A 22887-nucleotide genomic window follows, 5' to 3' on the forward strand; every position below is an offset into this window, starting at 1 on the left:
GAGAGACATGAGTCTGATCTAGACTGGTGGACTGCAGTGCCTCTCTCTCGCCCTCTTATCTCCTCCCAGCAGGACGATTGGAAGACACAGAATTCAACTTTATTGAAACTGACAGAGGAAGACCACATTGGCTCCTTTAACTGGGGCTTCCAGGATGACGAGACCCCGCCCCCGCCTGACGTCAGCGTGTTCACGACGATAAGGACGGGGGAATCCAGGAAGTGGGTGTGCGTTGACACCGGAGTGGGAGGAGGAAGACTCGGGAGAAGGAGCATTTGTGGTGAGCCGAGGAGAAAGCGATGACAGCAGAGCAGACCGAAAGACGAGACCATCAGGATCCCGGGCTGAGCCAGTAGGTACGGAAAAGGTTCTCAGGGTGGGTTGGGAGGAGGGACAGCCCGAATAGTTAAATGGGAGTTCTAGGACCCTCTCAAGCATCCCTACCTGTTTTCCTTCACAACTGAGCACTAGTCACGCCTTCCTCTTTAGTTTTGTTATGAAGAGCACAAGAGTGTGTGGTGCCCCTTCACTCCCTGGTCCCTTTTTGCTGTTATCAGGGGACAGTGTCCTGATACCATTATTTTCATCTCTTTCCCGCATCATCACCATGGAGGGGCGACAGAGTCAACATACCGTACTTACAAGCAGGCACAATTCGGAAAAATAAAACCTTATCTTAGCAGACCTGGCCTCCGACCTATTACTTCAACCCTGCGACACATAGGTATAGGAAAAGGGGGTCACAGAGCAGTCTCTGACCCTCTCCCTGCATAGCAAGTGAAGCAATAGCTTACACAAGACTCAGGGAAATGCTCCAAACTAAAGAACGATATCTAATTTTAGCCCAAAAGAAGGTTCGCTATACAAAGGTGGGGTCAAGATCAGCAAACCAGGTATCTGAGGCCATGAGTGAGGGCCATGCCACACACACATCACATGCCGGGAACAGGTAGGTGCACAAACAGCAAAACGTGCTCACAGGGCATGTGGCATACATCAGTTACACCAAATGGCAATACACCCCATTTTCTACTCACCTATGGCGATACTAAGCTACACAGTGCATAACAAGTGCAACTGGGGGTAATGTCTAAATGAGGTAGTCCCCAGCAGGGAAATAGCCACGAGAAGGGGCCGGACAGAAACCGGGCTCTATGGCACCAGGCGATGCGCGTATGACAAAGCTAGCTGTGTCCGTAGGACTCCTGCTAAAAAACACAATTCTATCATTCCCTGGGCTCACGAGACCACCTCACAAAACATACTTACCATCTATCTAAGGTCCCAGTTACGGTTAGGCGGGGGCTCAAAAGCATATAAAGTCATTAAGATCTATATAGATAAGAACCATTCACCCTTACTCCCCAAAATTACTAAAACATAGGCATCTAAAGTTCTACATGCACTTACAATTAGCATTTGTATTTTTCAGTTTAAAATTGTGCTCACTTGAATTTAGCTGTGCATAATCTAGCAGCTTTGGCAATCCTTTTCCTACCATAATCTACATTTCACCATTTGTTCTGCACTGGCTGGGGATGCACCCTGTCCCTCCATGATTTGTGGGGGGGGGACCAATAGAGAGTTAGGAGGGGGGAGTCTGTCGGAGCTCCTACCTTTAAGCTTTTGCCGGTACGCGAACGCACACATAATCAAAGGCAGCCTGTGTACTGTTTTGTATGCACTTAGCAATTTGTGTCTGCATTTTTCTGTTTTAAAATGTTGCGCACTTGCTTTTAACTTTGCCTAAACTGTGAGATTTGAGAATCTTCTTCCAATCAAAAACGACATTTCACCATTTGCTCTGAACCGCCCAGGGACATGTTGTGTGCCTCTGTAACTGGTTGGGGGGGAAACCAATTGAGAGTTAGGAGGGTGAAGTCTGCCAGAGCTCTGATTACGATAAATTGAACTCCTTGCCTTCCCTACTAAATTCAATCAGATGGTCTTTTTATAGCCTGGTAAAGTATTTGAGAGGAATAAAACATATCAAAGTTATACTTTCAATTTGTTCATGCTTCTAAAGGACCACAGACTCCGACTTTCAGTTTTGTGAATTATAAGGCCAAAAATAATTGAATATAAACATACCTCAATATCAGAGTAAACAAATACAAGAAAATCAATGCATAGCCGAATTTAGGGATATAATTTATTCGGCATAAAAGGCATATTATGATGAACTCCAAAATCGGGTACGCAAGAAAGAATTTAAGCTGAGTCCAATTCTCTTTTCATTTGAGAGAAGAAAACAGAAGTATCTTTCCCTGCTCTACTCTAGATGAGAGTCCTACCTTTTTCCATCATCCTATCCCAAAGGTGTCAGCACGTGTGGACTTCCTAAGAAGTACTCACGTCAAATGGGTCTGATAGCTTAAAGCTATGGAGCTCGCTCTAAAATGCTCCTTCTCCTCCAAAATAAGCAGAAGTCTCTCAAATCTGTCCCTGCGCATCATACAAAAAGACAATGTTTATCCCACAATATGTCTCGAGGTGAACTTTTTCATTTGCAACATCTTGCAGTAAGTTTCCACAGAAGCTTTAATTAAGGCAACTTTTTCTTCCAGTGGCCCTGGTTCTCAGATAGGCCAGGCACGGAAGGCATCCTCCCTTCTCGCCTTTTAGACTTCTTCAAAGACCTTCCAGGTATCTCCTTAAATCTAAGAATAACCAGGATGAATTATTGCACCTGCAGTAGGATGCAAACACACTGTCTTCAAGTACAAAAAGGATTCATTTAATTACAATTCTTGAGCAATCAAGGAGAAACGAAACTCACAACAACGTGCACTTTGGGCCTACAATGCAGGCAACTTCAACGAAGCATAAGGTACGTTGCAAGGGTAATATTTCATCCTGCACATTAAACATACAGGAATAATAAGTTTCTTCAAAACATACAAAGTCCTTCTTAAACCTGTACACTACATTTCAATACTAATATTACTTTGAATAAATGCATTTTAATGATCATGAAACACTGCAAATGATAAAAATACATGTGAGTGTGTTTAAACCATGAGTATAGGGCACCCATACAATTTAGACGGCTGGAAGCGCTCTATCAGTTCCCCCCTTCTATGACTAGTGTCATAACACCAATACTTTACTCTCTCATGGTTCTTCTCCTTGTAGAAAAGACCAACCAAAACAGAAGTTGAAGCTTGCCATCCCTGTCTAAATATTTCTAATCCTTTTGGGTGCTGATAATGACCTGCAGTCGTTCCATTTGCTGCTCTTGTTTTTTCAAAGAATTCTCATTATGACGTGCCCTTTGCCATTTGTAAGCCTTGATGACTCCTAATAGTACAATTATACAAATGACAGCTATTATGATAGGTTTCAAAATGTATCCCATTATTCCTTATCCCAGACTTCCGAACCAGCTCCCAACCTTTCAAATCCCTTACCAATTTGCTCCCAAAGTCCCTCAGCAGCCAGATCACGTAAATCTTGATGAATCTCTGAAATGTTACTAATGTACTTCCTTATATCCCGACTATTGTCAGGAATATAATTGCAGCACTGTTGGACTTTCAATAATTTACAGACTCCTCCTGCTTTTGCTAATAACACATCTAATGCAAGACGATTTTCAAGATCCATAGTGTGGTAAATAAATTATTTTTCATATAATCAATAAAACAGGTAGCTCAATAAATAAGAGTCAGGATTCGAGGTACCTTGAGTCAACAGGCTTTAATCAGGCATAAGGACAGGAACAGGACAGCCTGTACGGGAAAGGAATGAAGGCAGCTGCCTGGGGCAGGATCTGGGAATTGGCTAGCAAATTGGCTAATTGGCAACTTTTAATATGGGTGCACAGTATATATACTTAAACAAATACATTACATTCAATACAGTAGGCGTAGCAGTAGGCGTGACTCGTAGCAGTCGCGAAAGATAAGGGCAAAATGATGTAACAAGAAGGCGTGTACAGGGCGTGTACATAGACATGTGATGTAAACGTAACAGAAGTGTCATAAACGGGGCGGAAACATGGAGGGGGCTACCTGAGCAGCTGGGACCTCTAACCTAGTGGTGCGCGGAAACGGGCAATGACGTGTTACCAGAGAGAACTGGGGGCTATGACTTCTGTGCTAGAAGAGGAGACTAAAGTCTGGAGTGTCAGAGCGACATGTACCCAAGGCATATCTGGTATCTGGTGTTTAGAGTACATGTTGATAGAATCCAAAAGTTATCAGGGCAAAAGCTAATAGACTCTAAGACTGGTGCATGCATAATTCTACATGTATTGCGTGTGCGAGGAATATTCTATGAATATTAATACAGTATTTCTCTTACATGGAGACAGTAAGGCTAGACCATGACGGAAACTATTGATGCGATGCAGCAGCATAGGAATGCAGAGAAGGAGGGCCGGACTGATAACTAGAATCATAACGTACTCTTGGCAGACTGGGAGGCAGAGCCAGGCCGGGCCGGGCACTGCGAGGCATGAAAGTAAGCTAGGGGTCAGGGATGCAGGTGGGGGCTGTATCGCTCCTCAGAGAGGGTTCAGGAGACAGGAGCTGAATCTGAGTCTGGGCCCTTTTGAGGCCTAGAAACGGGGACAATTCAATGAATTAACGTGTACACTGTAAAATGTGGCAACGTAGGTTTACATAGGCTTAATATTCGTTGCTTTCACAAGGACTGGAAACTGGCATACTAGAGATGGACACAACTTGTAATTGCGTCTTTAATCGATCAGAGGGGAATACATGCATATCGATCATGCACATATAGCATAAGATGGGGAACACGTAGGCACATACAACATGGCAAAATTTACTTTTCCACATTCCCTCCTTGTGCCCTACGTTTCCATCAGGAAACATCAATATTCATGATACCATCTATCATTTCATATAGCATCATTTGCTCGTCTCGAATTGTCTTGGAACGGGACCTAGGACTAGGAATACAAGAGGTAGCGCACATGCCGCAAATCGCAGGGCCACATTGTATACAGAGGCAGCAACTGAATATGATCATTACTGCAATACCCAGGAATGACAGTACTTTCCATCCCCAGGCAGATACAATACTCCAGAGCCAACCGGACCATGTCCAGGTGCCTGGATTCTGGTGTAACTGATGGGCAATTTTATGAAGTCTGGTTATAGCTGAATAAACAGACGGCGCGTTATTAGGAATGAAAATGCAGCAACTAGATCCGATGACTCTACATGCTCCTCCTCTATCGGCCAGTATGACGTCAAGAACGAGACAATTTTGGAGCACGACAAAACGCATAGCAGATTGCTCTTCGGTTAAGTTACCTAGAGCAGAAGTAGTCTCATTCACTACTGCTTCAAGGGTTCTGGTTAACCTACGTATTAACTTACTATTCTGGATAGGTCCTATAAAAAAGAAGAAACCTTTATTAAAGTCTTGATACTGTTCTAGAGTAGTTTCAGTTTGATCGACAATCGGGGACTCGATCTCCCTTCTAGGTCTGACGTGTACTAGATGTGTGTTTCTGTGATAATCGGATGGGGCTAGAAAAACTGGTGGCAGTAGGAAGGCAATATAACATGTTCCATCCCAATCGAGGGGCAGACGAACATATGCGGTCTGACCACAAACAAAATAAGAATGACGTGAGGCTTTGAAAAATAGATTTCCCACTGTCACTATACTCGACAGTAGTAGTACAATCACTATGTCCTACATGTGCGGAACCATTCTTTCTGACACATAATTCGCCTTTGACTGGTAGTACTGAAATAGCAGGTAAATCTGGAGTAGTATCTGACTGAACATTCAGGACCATGAAATTCGAAGAATAATTACCTAAATCATATACTTCATTTTCTAGATCTAACCCTGTTCTATGGGAGAGACCTTGCTTGTCTGGAAAACATGTTCTATTCAGAAGGGACATATCAGTTGAGGATGACGTTAAAGTGGACCATGCTCCACACGAACCATTATGTGAAAACGGATAGGGAAAGAGTGGCAGAACTCCCTTCGGTGTCTGGAAAGGGGGGAGTCGACCACATACCCAACAATTAGTGACATTGCTGGTCTGGTGTGAATAGTGCAACATTCGGATGAATGTATTATTTCGCATAGCAAGACGATAGGATAGCTTGTGAGGAGGCAGATCACTAAATGTGTGCTCTACTGTATCATTAGAAAACATATGTACATGTGAAACTGGAAAACATAAATGTAAAGCATAACTTGTGCAGGTAACCATAAGACTTAAAAATAATAGAAAACTTAGAACAATAATACATATTTTAGAGTTTTGACTAACTCTCTCACTGTGGGGGTCTATCTCATACATGTCAGGAACCTGTCTAACCGTTTCACCCGAGAGGGACTTAGACAATTAAACTGGCTGACTTATTTTACTAGACCGGAGCTTCTGTTTATACTCCTGTTGCGGAGTTTTCTCTAACAGGGGAACTTTGAGTTCAGAGTCTGTTTTTAGGCAGTCTTTCGGAATAAGGCAGTCCTTAGCAAAAGTCTGTTTACGTATTCCATGGAACTTCTTTATGTGGCTCAGGTGGACCCACCCCTTCCGGCCCTCGAGCTTTACGGCGGTCCTTGTTGTTAGTAAGATCATACGAGGCTCCTTCCAGCGGGGCTCCAGCGGACTTGAACGATCAAAATTTCGGACGAATGCGAAGTCACCGGGGACGACTTCATGCGGTTTCACCTCGTGTTGTCTGGAAATGCGGCGGCAACCTGTGAACGACAAGAGTGTAGGGCAGACATCAAGGAAGCTAGGTAATCTGTCAGCATATTACTGGAAACATCTGTAATACTGCGGGGTCTAGGTGTACCCCACATGTTTGGGGGGCGGCCGAATACGACCTCATACGGGGACAGACCTGATCTGGAATGTGCAACCATCCTCATATAAAATAAAGCAACTGGCAGAGCTACTAGCCAGTCTACACCTTTCTCTTTACATACTTTTGCAATGCATATTTTCAGAGTCTGATTATGTCTCTCTACGAGACCGGCTGCTTCAGGATGGCGTACACAATGGAACTTCCACTGGTACCCTAACAGAAGGGAAACATGTTTCATAAGCTCAGATGAGAATGGCTGGCCCTTATCTGAATACACGACCCTAGGGAGTCCATAGCGGGGAAAGAATTCACGAACCAACTGCCTGGCAGTGGTCGCGGCTGTGTAATCTGGAACTGGATATGCTTCTGTCCACCTGGACAAAGCGCATACAACTACGAGGACATACTTGAAACCTCGACATCGCTCCATCTGAATATAATCCATCTGGAGGACTTCAAAAGGGTGGTCAGGAGGTTGGAATCCACCTTGTTCCACCGTGACACCTTTACCCCCAAGACCGGTACCTGGTACTCGTGATTTATCTTCAGCTTCTAAAGCTGTCCAATCTATCTTTTTCTCTCCCACCTCCCATTCTTTTTCCTTGAGTTTTTCATATACCCCTGCGGGCAACAGGACCTTTAACATTTTAATGATATCAGGATACGTGTATTCTCCCATACGGAGCATGTCTTTTAATTCTCGATGGAACCCTGCTGGATCTTTGTCGTGACAAGGAATTAACTTTTTCATCTCTAAGAGTTCCATCTTTGTGATAGGGGTGTAAACAAATACTCGTTCTAGCTCACCACCCGCTGTCCTAACTGGGTGTACTTCTCGTAACGGATGCTGTCTATCTATGTAAAATGATTTACTTTCTGGAGGTGGGACATGAACAAAATGCGGATTCAAAAACGTTCGATATTTGTGGCGCTGTTCTAGAATGATACTAATTAAATCGGTACCTAGACCTCTCCATCTATACTGGAGTAACTAGTTCAGAACATCATGTAACGGACCTGGATCAGAATGCTGTCCCTCATACAGTGTAATGAGGTGCTGGATCATATACATACCCACCAGTCGCTGCTCGGCTGGGGGCAGTTTCAGAAACATTTGTGCCACTATTTCGTCTGGAAAAGTGGTAGAATCAGTAGTCCATCGGACTGCTGATCGGTCTAGTTCTTGTTCATGCATGGTACTAAGTTCACTATAACCGATTCGTGATTTCAGAATGTGATCGGTAGCTTGAAATACTTGTTCAAGAGAACCTTGTTCTGGTGCCGGAGGAGGGAAAACTTTCTTGTGATCTAGGCATGAATGTCGGTCGGGAAGTCTAGTTCTACCTACATACGCTATTCTGGAGGGATTCTTGTCGTCTACCTCTTCAGTAGAAGAGTTGTCTTCTTTCTCGGTTACTTGTGCTGCTTCTCGTTTCTCGTGTATCTTTATTATTTCCTTACGGATTTTCTTGTACATACTCTCTATACAGTTCTGTGTCTTGTGTCTTCCCTCGGCTATATGGTCACTCCACCTGGTCAGGACTTTCATTTCTTCCGGATCTTTATCCGGATAATCTTGTTCCCTTATTAAACAATTAATTAGAAACTTTAAAAGCATGAGTTGAATCTCGACTTTCCTTTGAACCATGGCATCGCCAATACTTCCTGGATCTACTCCTGTACGGATGAAACAATATATTCTGTCTAGATAACCTTTCATATTCGGTAGGGTGTCCAAATATTCGGTCACCCGTCTTACACGTAATGAATACAGGACCATGTCATCATCGCCTGGGACCGGATCATAACGGCATTCGGTAAGTGCTCGCTTGATATCTGCGACTGACTGAAGTTTGGGCGAACGCTGTAACGCTCGTGCATGTAGCTCGAGTAATGTTACACGTCTGTGTTGAGGCGGGGTTCCAGGAGGACTTCCCCCCGTGGCCCCTAGACTAGAATCGTCGACGGGTATTGTACGTGCTGGGAGAGTGACTGATGTAGCGGGTACATGTACTGTAGGCTGGACCGGGGGTACCGTAACAGGTGCTGCAACGGGTGCCCCGGTGGCTGGAGGAACAGGAATTACATTATTTACGGGAGCTGGCGGAACAGGATTTGCATAGGCTGGGACTGTGTCGTCCAAATAGGACGAGAGAAAAATATCAGCTGCGGTCGGTTTGTGACGTAACTTAATCGGAACTAATGGCGGCGGAAAATTACATGGTGCTTCCGGGGTTGCTCTCGGCAAGCCCTCGGCCAGAAGAGGATACATACCCTTAATAAGGGCATTTCTCTGTCTGTCTGACTGTTCGGCTTTAACTCGTTCACCTACTTCGATTAATTCCCTTTCTTGGGCTCTTTCCGAGGATTCTCTACTTAATTCTGTTTTTCTGATTTCTTTTTCGGTTCTTCTATGAGATTCTTTGCGCCATAACTCGATGGCATCTTTCTGGGGCTGTCTGGATTTCTTTTTCCATAATGCTTCTTCTATTCGCATGATGCACTCGGCATCCCATGTACCTGATACGGGCCATCTATATTTCTCCTCTAATTCCTTGGTGTACTCCACCCATAAGTCTAAATATAATATGGCACTTAAGCCATGCTTATGATACATAAAATGACCTGGACTGTCCCTAGGCGGGACAGGAACTGCTTCCTCTAATAACCCTTTTCTGGTTTTTAACTGACGTAACTTCGAGAATAGAGGCATAGTTTAGGCTGGAGTCTGGACACAATACAATACACGATAAATACAATAATAACTGGGAAAACAAATCACTCATACCACGACATTGAAAACACATGGAATAACATTTAAAATAACAGTTCGGACAGAATATTACCTGATATACTGAGAACAGAACACATGAATTTCTCGAGAACGGAACTTACTAGAATTACTAGATGCACTGCTAAAACAGCACGAAACTTACCGGTCCCATAAAGAGACACGTCAGGACCCGCGTCCACCTAGGTGAACACTTCGTGTTGGATCTGTGTACCCAAACCCACGGACCAGAGACAAATTAATTGACCCTGTCTAGATACTACCCCAGCAACGGTACTCACCGGGCAGCAAGAACGGAAGGCCTCGGACTGGACTGGACTGCTACGACGACGGACTACGAACTTCGGACTTCAGTTACGGGTGGGCCTCCGGATACCTCGGACCTTGGACTCTCGGCTTGGGCTCTGGTCGGGACTCGCCGCGTTCCTCACCGCCTCGTCTGGATGCTGGACCGCAACCTCCGTCTCCTCCGTGGGCCTGAGGGATACTTGAAGCAGAAATATCTGCACGTGCACGGTATGGTTCCGTCACGGCTGTAGAGGATCAGGGGGCCTGCGTGGCTTCGCCGGCGCGTGGGGAAAGGGCAAGTCCCTATTCGGGCGCCATTATGTGGTAAATAAATAATTAATTACCGGTACTATTTTTCATATAATCAATAAAACAGGTAGCTCAATAAATAAGAGTCAGGATTCGAGGTACCTTGAGTCGACAGGCTTTAATCAGGCATAAGGACAGGAACAGGACAGCCTGTACGGGAAAGGAATGAAGGCAGCTGCCTGGGGCAGGATCTGGGAATTGGCTAGCAAATTGGCTAATTGGCAACTTTTAATATGGGTGCACAGTATATATACTTAAACAAATACATTACATTCAATACAGTAGGCGTAGCAGTAGGCGTGACTCGTAGCAGTCGCGAAAGATAAGGGCAAAATGATGTAACAAGAAGGCGTGTACAGGGCGTGTACATAGACATGTGATGTAAACGTAACAGAAGTGTCATAAACGGGGCGGAAACATGGAGGGGGCTACCTGAGCAGCTGGGACCTCTAACCTAGTGGTGCGCGGAAACGGGCAATGACGTGTTACCAGAGAGAACTGGGGGCTATGACTTCTGTGCTAGAAGAGGAGACTAAAGTCTGGAGTGTCAGAGCGACATGTACCCAAGGCATATCTGGTATCTGGTGTTTAGAGTACATGTTGATAGAATCCAAAAGTTATCAGGGCAAAAGCTAATAGACTCCAAGACTGGTGCATGCATAATTCTACATGTATTGCGTGTGCGAGGAATATTCTATGAATATTAATACAGTATTTCTCTTACATGGAGACAGTAAGGCTAGACCATGACGGAAACTATTGATGCGATGCAGCAGCATAGGAATGCAGAGAAGGAGGGCCGGACTGATAACTAGAATCATAACGTACTCTTGGCAGACTGGGAGGCAGAGCCAGGCCGGGCCGGGCACTGCGAGGCATGAAAGTAAGCTAGGGGTCAGGGATGCAGGTGGGGGCTGTATCGCTCCTCGGAGAGGGTTCAGGAGACAGGAGCTGAATCTGAGTCTGGCCCCTTTTGAGGCCTAGAAACGGGGACAATTCAATGAATTAACGTGTACACTGTAAAATGTGGCAACGTAGGTTTACATAGGCTTAATATTCGTTGCTTTCACAAGGACTGGAAACTGGCATACTAGAGATGGACACAACTTGTAATTGCGTCTTTAATCGATCAGAGGGGAATACATGCATATCGATCATGCACATATAGCATAAGATGGGGAACACGTAGGCACATACAACATGGCAAAATTTACTTTTCCACAATAGCCATTTTCAAAACCATTTCTCCATCAACAATTAATAGAATTTGAACAGTACTCACCGAAAGTTTATCTACCAGCGTCGCTAATTTTCTAATTTTCACATCATTCAAAATCACACCCAAGCTAAGTATCATGGCGCCAAACACATCCCCAACAATTTCTCTCGCATTTGCACGATGTTTTCCTCTGGGAGATCTTTTCCCCTCCAAAGGCCATAAATCATCTACATGGAAGAATTTTTGGAATACCACAGCCAAATAACACGCACCCTACCAATTCTTGGGCAATTTCACATAAGCACTTTTTCCAAACACAAAATACACATTTGGCACTATGGTTAATTTATCCAAGAGCGCCTTCCTTATTGATTCCTCAATGTGTTCACAATCACTCTCACCCACAAATATTTTGTCATAATATGTTGAAGGGTGTCTAATGCATAGTTTCCCTTTTTGCTGGAAATCTAAAGCTATTGGACCAGAACTGCCCTTTGCTTTATGATCTAATTCTTCTTGGGTCCATGGAATAACCTTATGCTTTGAATCTGGTCTAAATAAAGTCTGCCTATGCCAATCTTTTATCTGATCTACAAACTTCTTCTTGATGTCAGAAAACATACAGGTCAGATTGTGTCTACGGGCATAAGATGTATCTAAAGTAATAGTAGGCACAAAATACGTAGACATCCTCTCTACGTCCTTATAGTAATCATACTTATTCATATATTTGAGAACTGGGACTTCTGAGAGTACCACATCATCATTAGAAAAATAGTACTCAAAATGTGCCTTACTATAAAACAAGCTCAACAACACACTACATGTGATACCACATGTCAAAGGTAACTGATGGTATTGAATGCATTCTTTGACTGATGCTGGCAATTGCATAGACACATAGCAATCTTTCACTTCCATTGTATCAACATATTCATACAACAAACGAGCATATGCATTCAACGTGAAATCACCTTTTGACACGTCTACATGTAACATTCGACTAGTTTCTCTGATCATATCTCTATCTTTTGTGGATGCACCCTCCTCTACATCTGAGGCAGGTGGGGTAGATGTTGCCTGTTCCCCATTCTTTTCAGCATTGTGAGACCCAACCAAAGATGTAACAATCACCACAGTTATGACAATAAGCACCACAACAATAAGGGTACTGATTATGCACTTTTGCCTGCGACCTGAACATCCAGGCTCCATCTTGAACCACTGTTGGATTTCTTGAGGTGCAAACGAAATTAATAAAGTCTCTTTTCTTCTTTCTTTGCCTTATCCTGTTATTTACAATGTCCTTTTATTTTCTGTTTTCCATTTGTTTATTGTAAGTGTCAGTTCAACAACACTAACCTATTGTAGAGATGTAGTCAGCCCTAGCCCTTAATGCTTCTTCTATTGAAAGTCCCTAATTTACATCTTCTTCCACTTGGGCCTAGGTTGTCTTCTTTCTAAATTCTAAGAAGTTCTTCTTTCATAGTTCAAGCTTCGTCGTTAATGATATTTGATCCAAGCATAGTAAGAAAAAGCTGAAGAATCTCTGCGCGAATCTCTCCCATTTCTGGTGCGGTTGGCTGTCGACCAAAGGTAGGAAAAGCAACTTGGTTAAAGATCAAAAATCGCAAACACTCAGCCTTGGTGGATCGGGGACTGTCAGAGGCAGTATTCCAAAAGCATCAACTCCGGGGGCCAGTAACTGGATATCAATCGTCAAGGTGCTCCCTCCAGGACTCACTGTACCGGTCCCTAGCTTCCCGGAGCTCTCCGGTCTCTGCGTCTATGACCAGGTACATCCACTTGGGAGATGCGTATTTTTGAAACAGTACTCTCTCTCTCCTGGATCGCCTTACACCATCCAGTCTCTCTTCGGTCTCACTTTGATCAGGTTCAGATGTTTCAGGAATAGGAGCGAGGTTTTTCTCAGATGCAAGCCTTATGTTCAGCCTCTCTTTTCTTGCTGGCCACTTTTCTGCTTCAGCACCTGCTCTCCTCTCTACCTCTCAATCTGATCCTTCTTTACTAGGTTGTTCACTCTGATCTGGTTCAAAGTTCACTTCTACAATCTCATCTATTTCAGAATCTGAACTCAACTCTGGAACAGCTGGTTGTCTTCTTCCTTGCTCTGTTGCTTTTTCAGTTGCACTTCTCTGAACAAGGGGAGTTGTTTCCTCCATAGGTACTGAAACTCGTTGTGTATGCAAAGCCTGAATCCAGTTTGGCAATCCTCCACACTACACAGCTGTATTTGTGACCAAAATCACCTGGTATTGGTCCTCGCCACGAGCATCAATGCAGCTCTTCCTCACATGCTTTCGACAATCATCCCATCTCCGGGGTTAAGGTCATGCAGCAGGTCTCTTGAGGTCGGTGCAGTCGCAGCCTCGACCTGATGGGACACAGAATTAACCATGTCAGCCAGCCCCCTACAATAATCCAAAACCAAATCATCTGTGAAGTTTATCAATGCTGTAGCTGGCACCGTAGGCAATTGCATAGCTCTTCCCATCAATATCTCATGGGAAGAAAGCCCTGTCCTTCTATCAGGAGTGCTATGCAGACACATCAATACCGATGGCAGTGCATCTGGCCATTTTAAAGAAGTTGACGAACAAACCTTTGAAACCCTCATCTTGATTGTGCCATTAATCTGTTCCACTAGACCAGAAGCATTGGGCATATAGCTACAGTGCAATATCTGATCAATTTTCGAAGCAGACCACATCAACTTCATGATTTCGCTATGGAAATGCGTTCCTCTATCTGTTTCCACTGAGGTCAGAAATCCAAAACCGCAGAATCAGCTCCTTTAACAACAGTTTTGCCACTGTGAGACTGTCACAACATCTAGTCCGATAGGCCTCAACGCAGCGTAAAAAGATACACACCACCACCAAAACCTATCTCAGCCAATTACATCTTGGCATTTCAATAAAGTCCAACTGTATCCTATTAAAAGCACCTCCTGATCTTCCAATGTGACTCATGGCAACCACAGTCCTCTTTCCCACATTCATTTGTTGACACGTAACATACCTGTGACACACTACTTCAGCACACATACAAAATCGTGGGTTAAACCAAGTTTGCCTAAACACTCTCACCATGGCATCTCTCCCAAGATGAACTGCTCCATGAATCTGCCTTGCCATTGGGCTCAGTAAACAATGAGGTAACACTGCCCTTTCATCTATTGACGCCCAAATACCATCTTCCCTCTTTTCACAGCCCGCTCTAACCCATGATGCAGCTTCCTCCTCTGAGACCTCATCCTGCAGCAGCTTCACCTCATCCCAAGTATCGGCTACAGCTAACATCATGCTGAGCTCAGTCTCTTCTGTGCTCTCTCCTACATATTCTCCATGGAAAACACAAGCATGTAAGGTACACAAACGTGCTACTTCATCAGCGTAGCAATTTCCTTTTTTGACAAATTCCTATCCCTTTCCATGAGCTGCACATTTTACTACTGCAATCTCCGTAGATTTCTGCAAGGCGTCCAATAAGAGGCACACATATTCTCCATTACGGATTGGGGATCCTGAGGACGTTAAAAATCGCCTCTGTGACCATAACTGCCCAAAATTATGAACCACTCCAAACCCATATTGGCTGTCCGTATAGATAGTCACTCGGACTACATTCAAGATGGTACAAGCATGTATCAGGGCAATAATCTCAGCCACCTTAGCAGAGTATACTCTTTTTAAACAGGCAGCTTCCACCAGCCCCAAAATGGTGCATACACCAAACGCTGCTCTCAAACACCCTTCATTGTCTCTTAAGCATGAAGAAAAGGACCAAATCATATTCAGGCAGTGGTTCATCGACTATGTCAGGTCTGGGTTTGGTAGATAGCTCAGTAACATTTAGGCAGTCATGCTCTTCACAATCCTCTCATTCCTCTTGCGGAAGAGGTACCAATGTGGCAGGATTCAAGGCGGTACAGCATTTCAAAGTGACATTTTCAGAAGCCAATATAACTTGCTCATACTTCGTAAGTCTGTTATTTGTTAAATACTGTGTCTTGGTTCTTGTCATTAATAGCTCTACTGAATGTGGCACATAAACGGTAAGTGGATGACTCATCACTATGCTTTGGCATCTCTCAATGCTGACACCTGTTGCAGCAACAGATTTGAGACATCCGGGCAACACAGAAGCTACCGGATCTAATGTAGCTGAAAAGTAAGCCACTGGTCTACGGGCACCTCCATGTGCCTGTACAAGGACTGCTAACGCACATGCCTCCTTCTCACAGCAGAAAAGCAAAAACGCTTTGTTGTAATCTGGCATTCCCAAAGCTGGGGCGCAACATAGGCTCTCTCTCAGCTCGTGAAAGGCTCTCAAACAATCGCCATCCCATGGTACTGGACCACTTATGTCCTTTTGAGTCAACCTCAATAGTGACTGTGCTTGCAATGAAAAATTTGGGATCCACTGTCGACAGCCGACCGTTCCCATTTGCAGAAACGCCTCTATGCGATCTGGTGACACTCTTCGTTTTCCCTTTTCAATCCGATGACCGATATACTGAACTTCAGTCTGACAATACGGAAGTTTATTTGGAGACACTTTGGGGTCGATTCCGATTCGGTAAAAACCGCTCCGAATAGCCGTTAGGAGCGCTTTTCCCGTACGAATCGTACCCTGCAACGTCTCCCGTACATACGACGAAGTACGATTCGTACCAGGAGCTTGACTCCGTACGAATCGTACAGAGACCGTACGACTCTAACCTCCGTACGATTCTCCCTCGGAACCAGCTGTACACGACATCTGTACGGTTCGCAGCTGGTTTTTACGACCCAGCAAGTACGATACGTGTCGGGTACGCACCGTATGACCCTTTTTCTACGGGAGCTGAAAACAGCCGTAAAAGCAGAGTTCGCAATGAAACAGGTATGCAACGCCCCCCCGGGTACGGTGCGTACCCCTCCTGATCGCAGGGGTACGCACCATACCCATGCGATCATGGGGGGTACGCACCGTACCCCACGATCATGGGGTGTACGCACCGTACCCAATGTACGCTGGGTGTACGGTGCGTACACCCCATGATTTTTGGGTACGGTGCGTACCCCCCATGATCGCATGGGTATGGTGCGTACCCCTGCGATCATCAGGGGTACGCACCGTACGATGTGTATGTGAATGTGTGCTTTTCCGTCCGAATCGCACTTACCTGACATGGCTTGTGTACGAGTCGTACAGAGAGGGCTCCGGATACGAATCGTTTTTTTCCAGGATCGGAATCGACCCCATAGTGTCCATTCTCTGCCAAATGATTTAGCAAAGCCACAGTGTCAATCCTGCACACATCCTCAGTCTCTGAAGCGACCAAAAGCTCATCTATATACTGAACCAGAACTGAGCTCTGGGGCATCACCAGTCCTTTAGGATTCTTTTTCAAACTCTGACTAAAGATAGAGGGGCTTTCTGTATACCCTTGAGGGATACAACACCATTTTAACACACTGTCGTCCATCCTAAATGCAAACAACTATTGACTCTCTTCGTGCAATGGTATAGAGAAAAATGCCTGACATAAATCTATGACTGCAAACCATTCTGCCTCACATGGAATCTGAAATAATATAACAGCTGGATTTGGTACCACAGGACAACATGGAATCACAATTTTGTTAACCCTGCGTAAATCCTGCACTATTCTGTACTTGCCCCAAGGTTTCTGCAGTCCCATAATAGGTGAGTCACAGGGACTTCCTCTTATCTCCTTGAGCATGCCTTGTGCAATCATAGACTCAATTATAGGTCTTATTTCAGCCACAGTTTCTGGAGACAATTTATACTGCGAAGTTCGGGGAAATACAGCTTTTGGTTTGACCTGTATCTTAACAGGTTCAACCCCTCGAATCAATCCTATCTCATCTCCAGTGAAATCCTACACTTTCGGAGAGACCAAGTCTCTTAAATCATGTCGTAACTCTTCTGTCATGAGAACCACAAACATTTCTTCAATAGAATTCATGCTGGCTATTTTAAAATCTGTATCATCATCATAGGTTTGCAGCTCCCCACCTCTCGGAGTGCAAGATATGTTACAATATAGTTTACACAAAAGGTCTCATCCCAATAGAAAGACCGGGCTGGAATCGCACACCACAAATTGATGTCTATCTCGGAACGTTCCTATTCTCACAGGTAATTCTTCTGTTAACAAATTAGTCATTCTCTGATTGGTAACTCCCACCACTAGAATCGATTGTCCTGAAAGGAATACATTTGGAACCACTTCTGTCCTTAATGTAGAACACACAGCTCCGGTATCTAACAAAAAGGTAACAGTATGACCATTAACCTCTGCATCTTCAAATGGTCCACTCTGATCCTCTTCCGAAGTTGCACCCAAAGTGCATTCCTTCTGCACCTCCCTATGACACTCATGAGAATGCTGAGTTTGGTCAAAATTGTCTTTTATTTCAAAATAGGGCATCTGATGGTACACCGGATTATTTGTTGGTATTCTTGGAGGCTGAGTTATTGGCATTTGTGGCTCTTAACATCCTCCATGCATGGACCTAGGTCGAGTCATGATGTTCAAACCCTCAGACACCTGTCCTCCCTCATACTGCATTTGATTTGCCGTATTCAATCGACACTCGTGCTTCCAATGCCCGATTTTATGGCAATAATGACAAGCAGTAACCCTCTTTTGATTCGCCACCCAATCACCTCCCGTACCTGCATCCATTCCTCTACCTCTTCCCTGTCCAGGTTGGACTACCATATTTTGATTAATTCCCCTGCCATCGCCTCCTCCTCGGTCCATTGCTCCTCCAACCCCCTGCATCTGATCAGACCTTTCATCTTTCCTCAACTGCACCAACATCAAGTTGTCTTTCATTTTCTTTTGTGCCAACTCCACCTGATCACTGCAGTATTTTACGTAACGCAGCATTTCGTCCACCGACTTATTCTGCCAACATATCAAATGTTGCTGTATCATCAAACTAATATCAGATTTTAATCCCAACACAAACATCGAGACAAACTGTCCCACATCTTTCTGTTCAATAGTATCCAATCCACTATGCTGTTTAAAAGCCAATAAAAGTCTCTCATAATAGTCATGTACAGACTCCTTAGGCTCTTGAGTAGTACGATCAATTTTAAGCCAATCAACAGTTTGAAGAGCTACTTTGGATTGTAGCCATGTAATCACTTGCTCATATTTCTTAATTACCTCAGGTGAAGGACCATGAGTCACCGGATCTCTAGCTGGTTCTGCAGCAGGCCATTCAATTGCAACTTTACCTGCTGCCCACAAATCAGCTGGGACCACTATATCATACAAAGTGTTCAAATCAATCCATAACACCTTTGAAATCTTGACAAGCCTGTTCAGTTGTTTATACCACTCAGCAGGTTTCTCCCTCAGCCGAGGAAAATCATAGTGAATGCTGCCAAATCACCCCTGCTCCATGGCACAAGTACATACCCCATTTTGTACTTCTCTTAGAGGGAAATTTCCTACTTGTTCTGTCCCTCCACCCGGAGGCGGAATATCTCCTATCACTTTCTTAACACTTTTCTTTTTTGGCCCACTTCTCTTCCCATTAGTTTAACTCTCTTCACGGTCGCATTCCCATCACCATTTCTCTAATTTGTGCCTTTAATCCTGTTGTTGGCTTTTCTTCCAAGTCTTTGTCAGTATAGTTCAATCTGAAGCTTCCTTGCATCAATTTTGTCTTTGTCAAATCCACATCATACCTTTGTGCCAACTGTATCAATGCTTCATGAGCTCGCTTTGCCTTTCTAGTAACATCTTTGGCTACAAATAATAACTCGCTTGGGTCACATGCTTCAATTCTGTCCAATGGCAGATTTCCTTCTATCACCTCATCCATTTCTGCTTTTAATCTTACCACGTCTAACAATGGTGCCTTCATTGAGACTTGTAAAAGTCTCTGACCTCTTTCACTTCCTGATTCCTCCTAATGACAACTTTGTGTTCTCCTTTGGCCCCCACTCTCCTTTAGTCTCAAAGCTAGGTGACTTTCTCTCTCACAACTTTGACTTCTCCAGGTTACCTTCTTACAAATTCTGTGGTATGAACAATACCCTGGGTGCTTCTTGTCTCCTCCACATCTCTTCTGTCCCTACCATTGACTCCCTTACCAGTGGAACCCACATTCTGATGTCTGATCTAGAGTCTACCAAAGTTCCTGTTCGTCTTGGTTCTGACCCACGGTCCATTCTCGACAGATCAGCTGTAGCTGGCAGTGGAGTAATAGCTCCCACTGGTATCTGAGTCAGACTTGTTCCACTCATTGTCAGACTCCCTCCAGATATAGTCTCTTCCCCTTCTCCTGTTTGCTGTTGACTTTCCCTTGTTCTCTCTCTGAGGTTATATATTGAAACCATAGGCCCAGTAGTAACTGGTACTGTAAGTGCTGCTGGTAACCTCATGGTACATGCATTATCTCCTGGCTCCGTATATCCATATCCTGGTCCTCCCGACCATCCTGGGATTCTTAATCCCACTGAAATCCTCCCTTTTACTCCTGCTGTCTGATCCTCTGAACCCATTTGTTCCACCCCTGAAGTTTCCTCTGGTTGCTGTGTCCTCTCTGTTTCCAACCTAGAGTCTCAAGGTGGAGGACGTTCTGCTAACCATCTATCAAGAAAACTGTCATCTGTATCACTTTCCTCCTCTGTCTTACTCTTTCCTCCAGCCCTCCTTCTAGCAACCGAAATGGATACAATCATTCTCCCTCTATAGTGTCTACTCTCCATCCCTTCAGCTGTACATCCCACCTGGCATCTTGATATGCCTTCATTGGTTTATTAATCCTTCCCTGTGACGCTCCACTTCTTTTTGCCATTGCTGCTCTCAACCAAGGATCTAATGCCTCAAATTGTGTTGGTCTGGGCGGATGTTTCAGACAAGACATTATTCCCCCTCAGTTGGTATAGCACCTCCATACAAAATGACCCATAGCGAGGGAAAGACAATTCTCCCTCTTTCCCTGTAATTTTATGCCAATTTTGAAGCCACACTATGGTATGGAGTCCTACATTTGTTGCCATATAATGTGCTGGGGTATCCTCTGGCAGAGCTTCTTCTCCTATCCGAGTCATCACCCCTGTGTCACCTCTACACAAATCTCTCAACACCTTAAAACATCTCATTGTCAAAATCAATCATTTGCAACCCAATTTTCACTGCTCAACGTCGGACGAACTTCCACCAATCTCAGCCAGGCGTTACACCAACCGACCAATCCCAGTGCTGCGCACACTGATGTCACTGCTCCCTCTTTGCAGCGACTCACCCTCCTTTACAATTTCACCATGTCCACTCGCTCACACATTCATGCTAACAAGTAACTGGATATCCAAAAGCTATTAAACCAAGTAACTGCTACTAACGCAGTAAAAATAGCTAACAGTTCCATAAAACAAGTAATTGTCTGTCCTCTAAAAGATCAATAGAACACTCTTACAAGAACATTCATCCGCTGTGACCCACGACCTGCGTTAGTCACTCAATCGCCATAGCACAACCTCGGTACCGGGGCCTTCCTATTCGCGACATACTCCTACATTCACACAATGTTCCCTGTCACAAGTGAATCGTGGATTGCGCTTCACAACACCCACAATTTTGATCAGACAATTACAAATACAAAACTATCCTGGGATCTTGGACTTCTCTTGAGTCCGCTCACCAAAACTTCCTGATCTGCACATGTCCGGACCAGTAAACCGATAAACCCACACTCACTCAACTTGCATTCCAACTTCGCAAGAGGTGGAGAAGTGTGGCTCAATGGTTAGAGCGTCAGACCCTGATGCAGAGGTCTAGCCCGGGACCAGGGTTCAATTCCCAGCCTCGGCGGGTCTTGGGCTCAAAAATTCCATGGACCTAATAATTCTCGCCTCGGTGCCTAATCCAATCATGGAGTCCCACTCTGCAACTCTGGGCAATAGCTTGCTTAATCTCCACAACAGCCCCCACAACGCTAAGGATGCCTGGCCTCCACCTTGGGGTGCCCAGGAGTGGACACCTCACAGGGAAAGCCAGGATGGGTTCCACAGCGGTATTCGTACAAGCGCCTTGAGACCCTTGCGGGTGAGTAGTGTGCTATACAAGTATCAAATTTTTACAAGACATCACACTCTTAATTCATCACCGCAATCTAACACACCACACAATTTCATACTCACGCTACTACTGTTTCCGCCTCACCATCAACGTCCGACGACTTCCATCCGTCTTCGTCATTGTCTACTCCATGTCCAAAGCCCTATTGTTTTTCTGAACCTACTTCTAATTTCCCTTTTCTCCCCTCACTCTAAGAGGCTATACCATCCTCTGCTACCCTTTGATTAAATACATTTTCCTCCTTGCCTTCCCTACTTAATTCAATCAGATGGTCTTTTTATAGCCTGTTAAAGTGTTTGAGGGGAATAAAACATATCAAAGTTATACATCCAACTTATTCATGCTTCTAAAGTACCACATACTCCGGCTTTCAGTTTTGTGAATTTATTATAAGGCCAAAAATAATTGAACATAAACAGACCTCATTATCAGAGTATACAAATACATGAAAATCAATGCAGAGCCAAATCTATGTATTATAATATATTCGGCACAAAAGGCATAATATAATGAACTCCAAAATCAGTACGCAAAAAAGAATTGAAGCTGAGTCCAATTCTCTTTTCATTTGAGAGAAGAAAACAGAAGTATCTTTCCCTACTCTACTCTAGATGAGAGTCCTACCTAATTTTCTATCATCCTATCCCAAAGATGTCAGCACGTGTTGACTTCCTAAGAAGTACTCACGTCGAATGGGTCTGATAGCTTAAAGCAATGGAACTCGCTCTAAAATGCTCCTTCTCCTCCAAAATAAGCAGAAGTCTCTCGAACCCGTCCCTGCGCATCATACAAAAAGACAATGTTCATCCCACAATACGTCACTAGGTAAACTTTTTATTTTGCAACATTTTAAAGTACATTTCCGCAGAAGCTTTAATTATGGCAACTTTTTCTTCCAGTGGCCTTGGTTCTCAGATAAGCCAGGCACGGAAGGTGTACTCCCTTCTGGCGTTTCAGACTTCTTCAAAGACATTCCAGGTATCTCCTTAAATCTAAGAATAACGAGGTTGAATGCTTGCACCTGCAGTAGGATGAGAACACACTGTCTTCAAGCACAAAAAGGATTATTTAATTACAATTCTTGAGCAATCAAGGAGGAACGAAACTCACAACAACTTGCCGTTTGGGCCTACAATGCATGCAACTAAAACGAAGCACAACTTACATTGCAAGGGTAATATTTCATCCTGCACATTACCCATACATGAATTATAAGTTTCTAGATTACATACAAAGTCCTACTTAAACATGTACATTACATTTCAATGCTAATATAACTTTGAATAAATGCATTTTAATAATCATGAAACACTGCAAACGATAAAAATAC

General features: G+C 44.1%; 1 long non-coding RNA gene across 1 annotated transcript in view; it reads left to right on the forward strand.

Annotated features, from left to right (window-relative positions):
- Window positions 1-236: 236 nt before the first annotated feature.
- Window positions 237-22887, forward strand: part of LOC144762815 (uncharacterized) — a 425372-nt gene continuing 402721 nt past the window's right edge. The window contains exon 1 of the long non-coding RNA XR_013596139.1: window positions 237-356. This is a non-coding gene — a long non-coding RNA (uncharacterized LOC144762815). The remainder of the gene's footprint in view (window positions 357-22887) is intronic.

This window comes from Lissotriton helveticus, chromosome 6 (genome assembly GCF_964261635.1).
Source record: "Lissotriton helveticus chromosome 6, aLisHel1.1, whole genome shotgun sequence".
In the NCBI taxonomy this organism is placed as follows: Eukaryota; Metazoa; Chordata; class Amphibia; order Caudata; family Salamandridae; genus Lissotriton; species Lissotriton helveticus.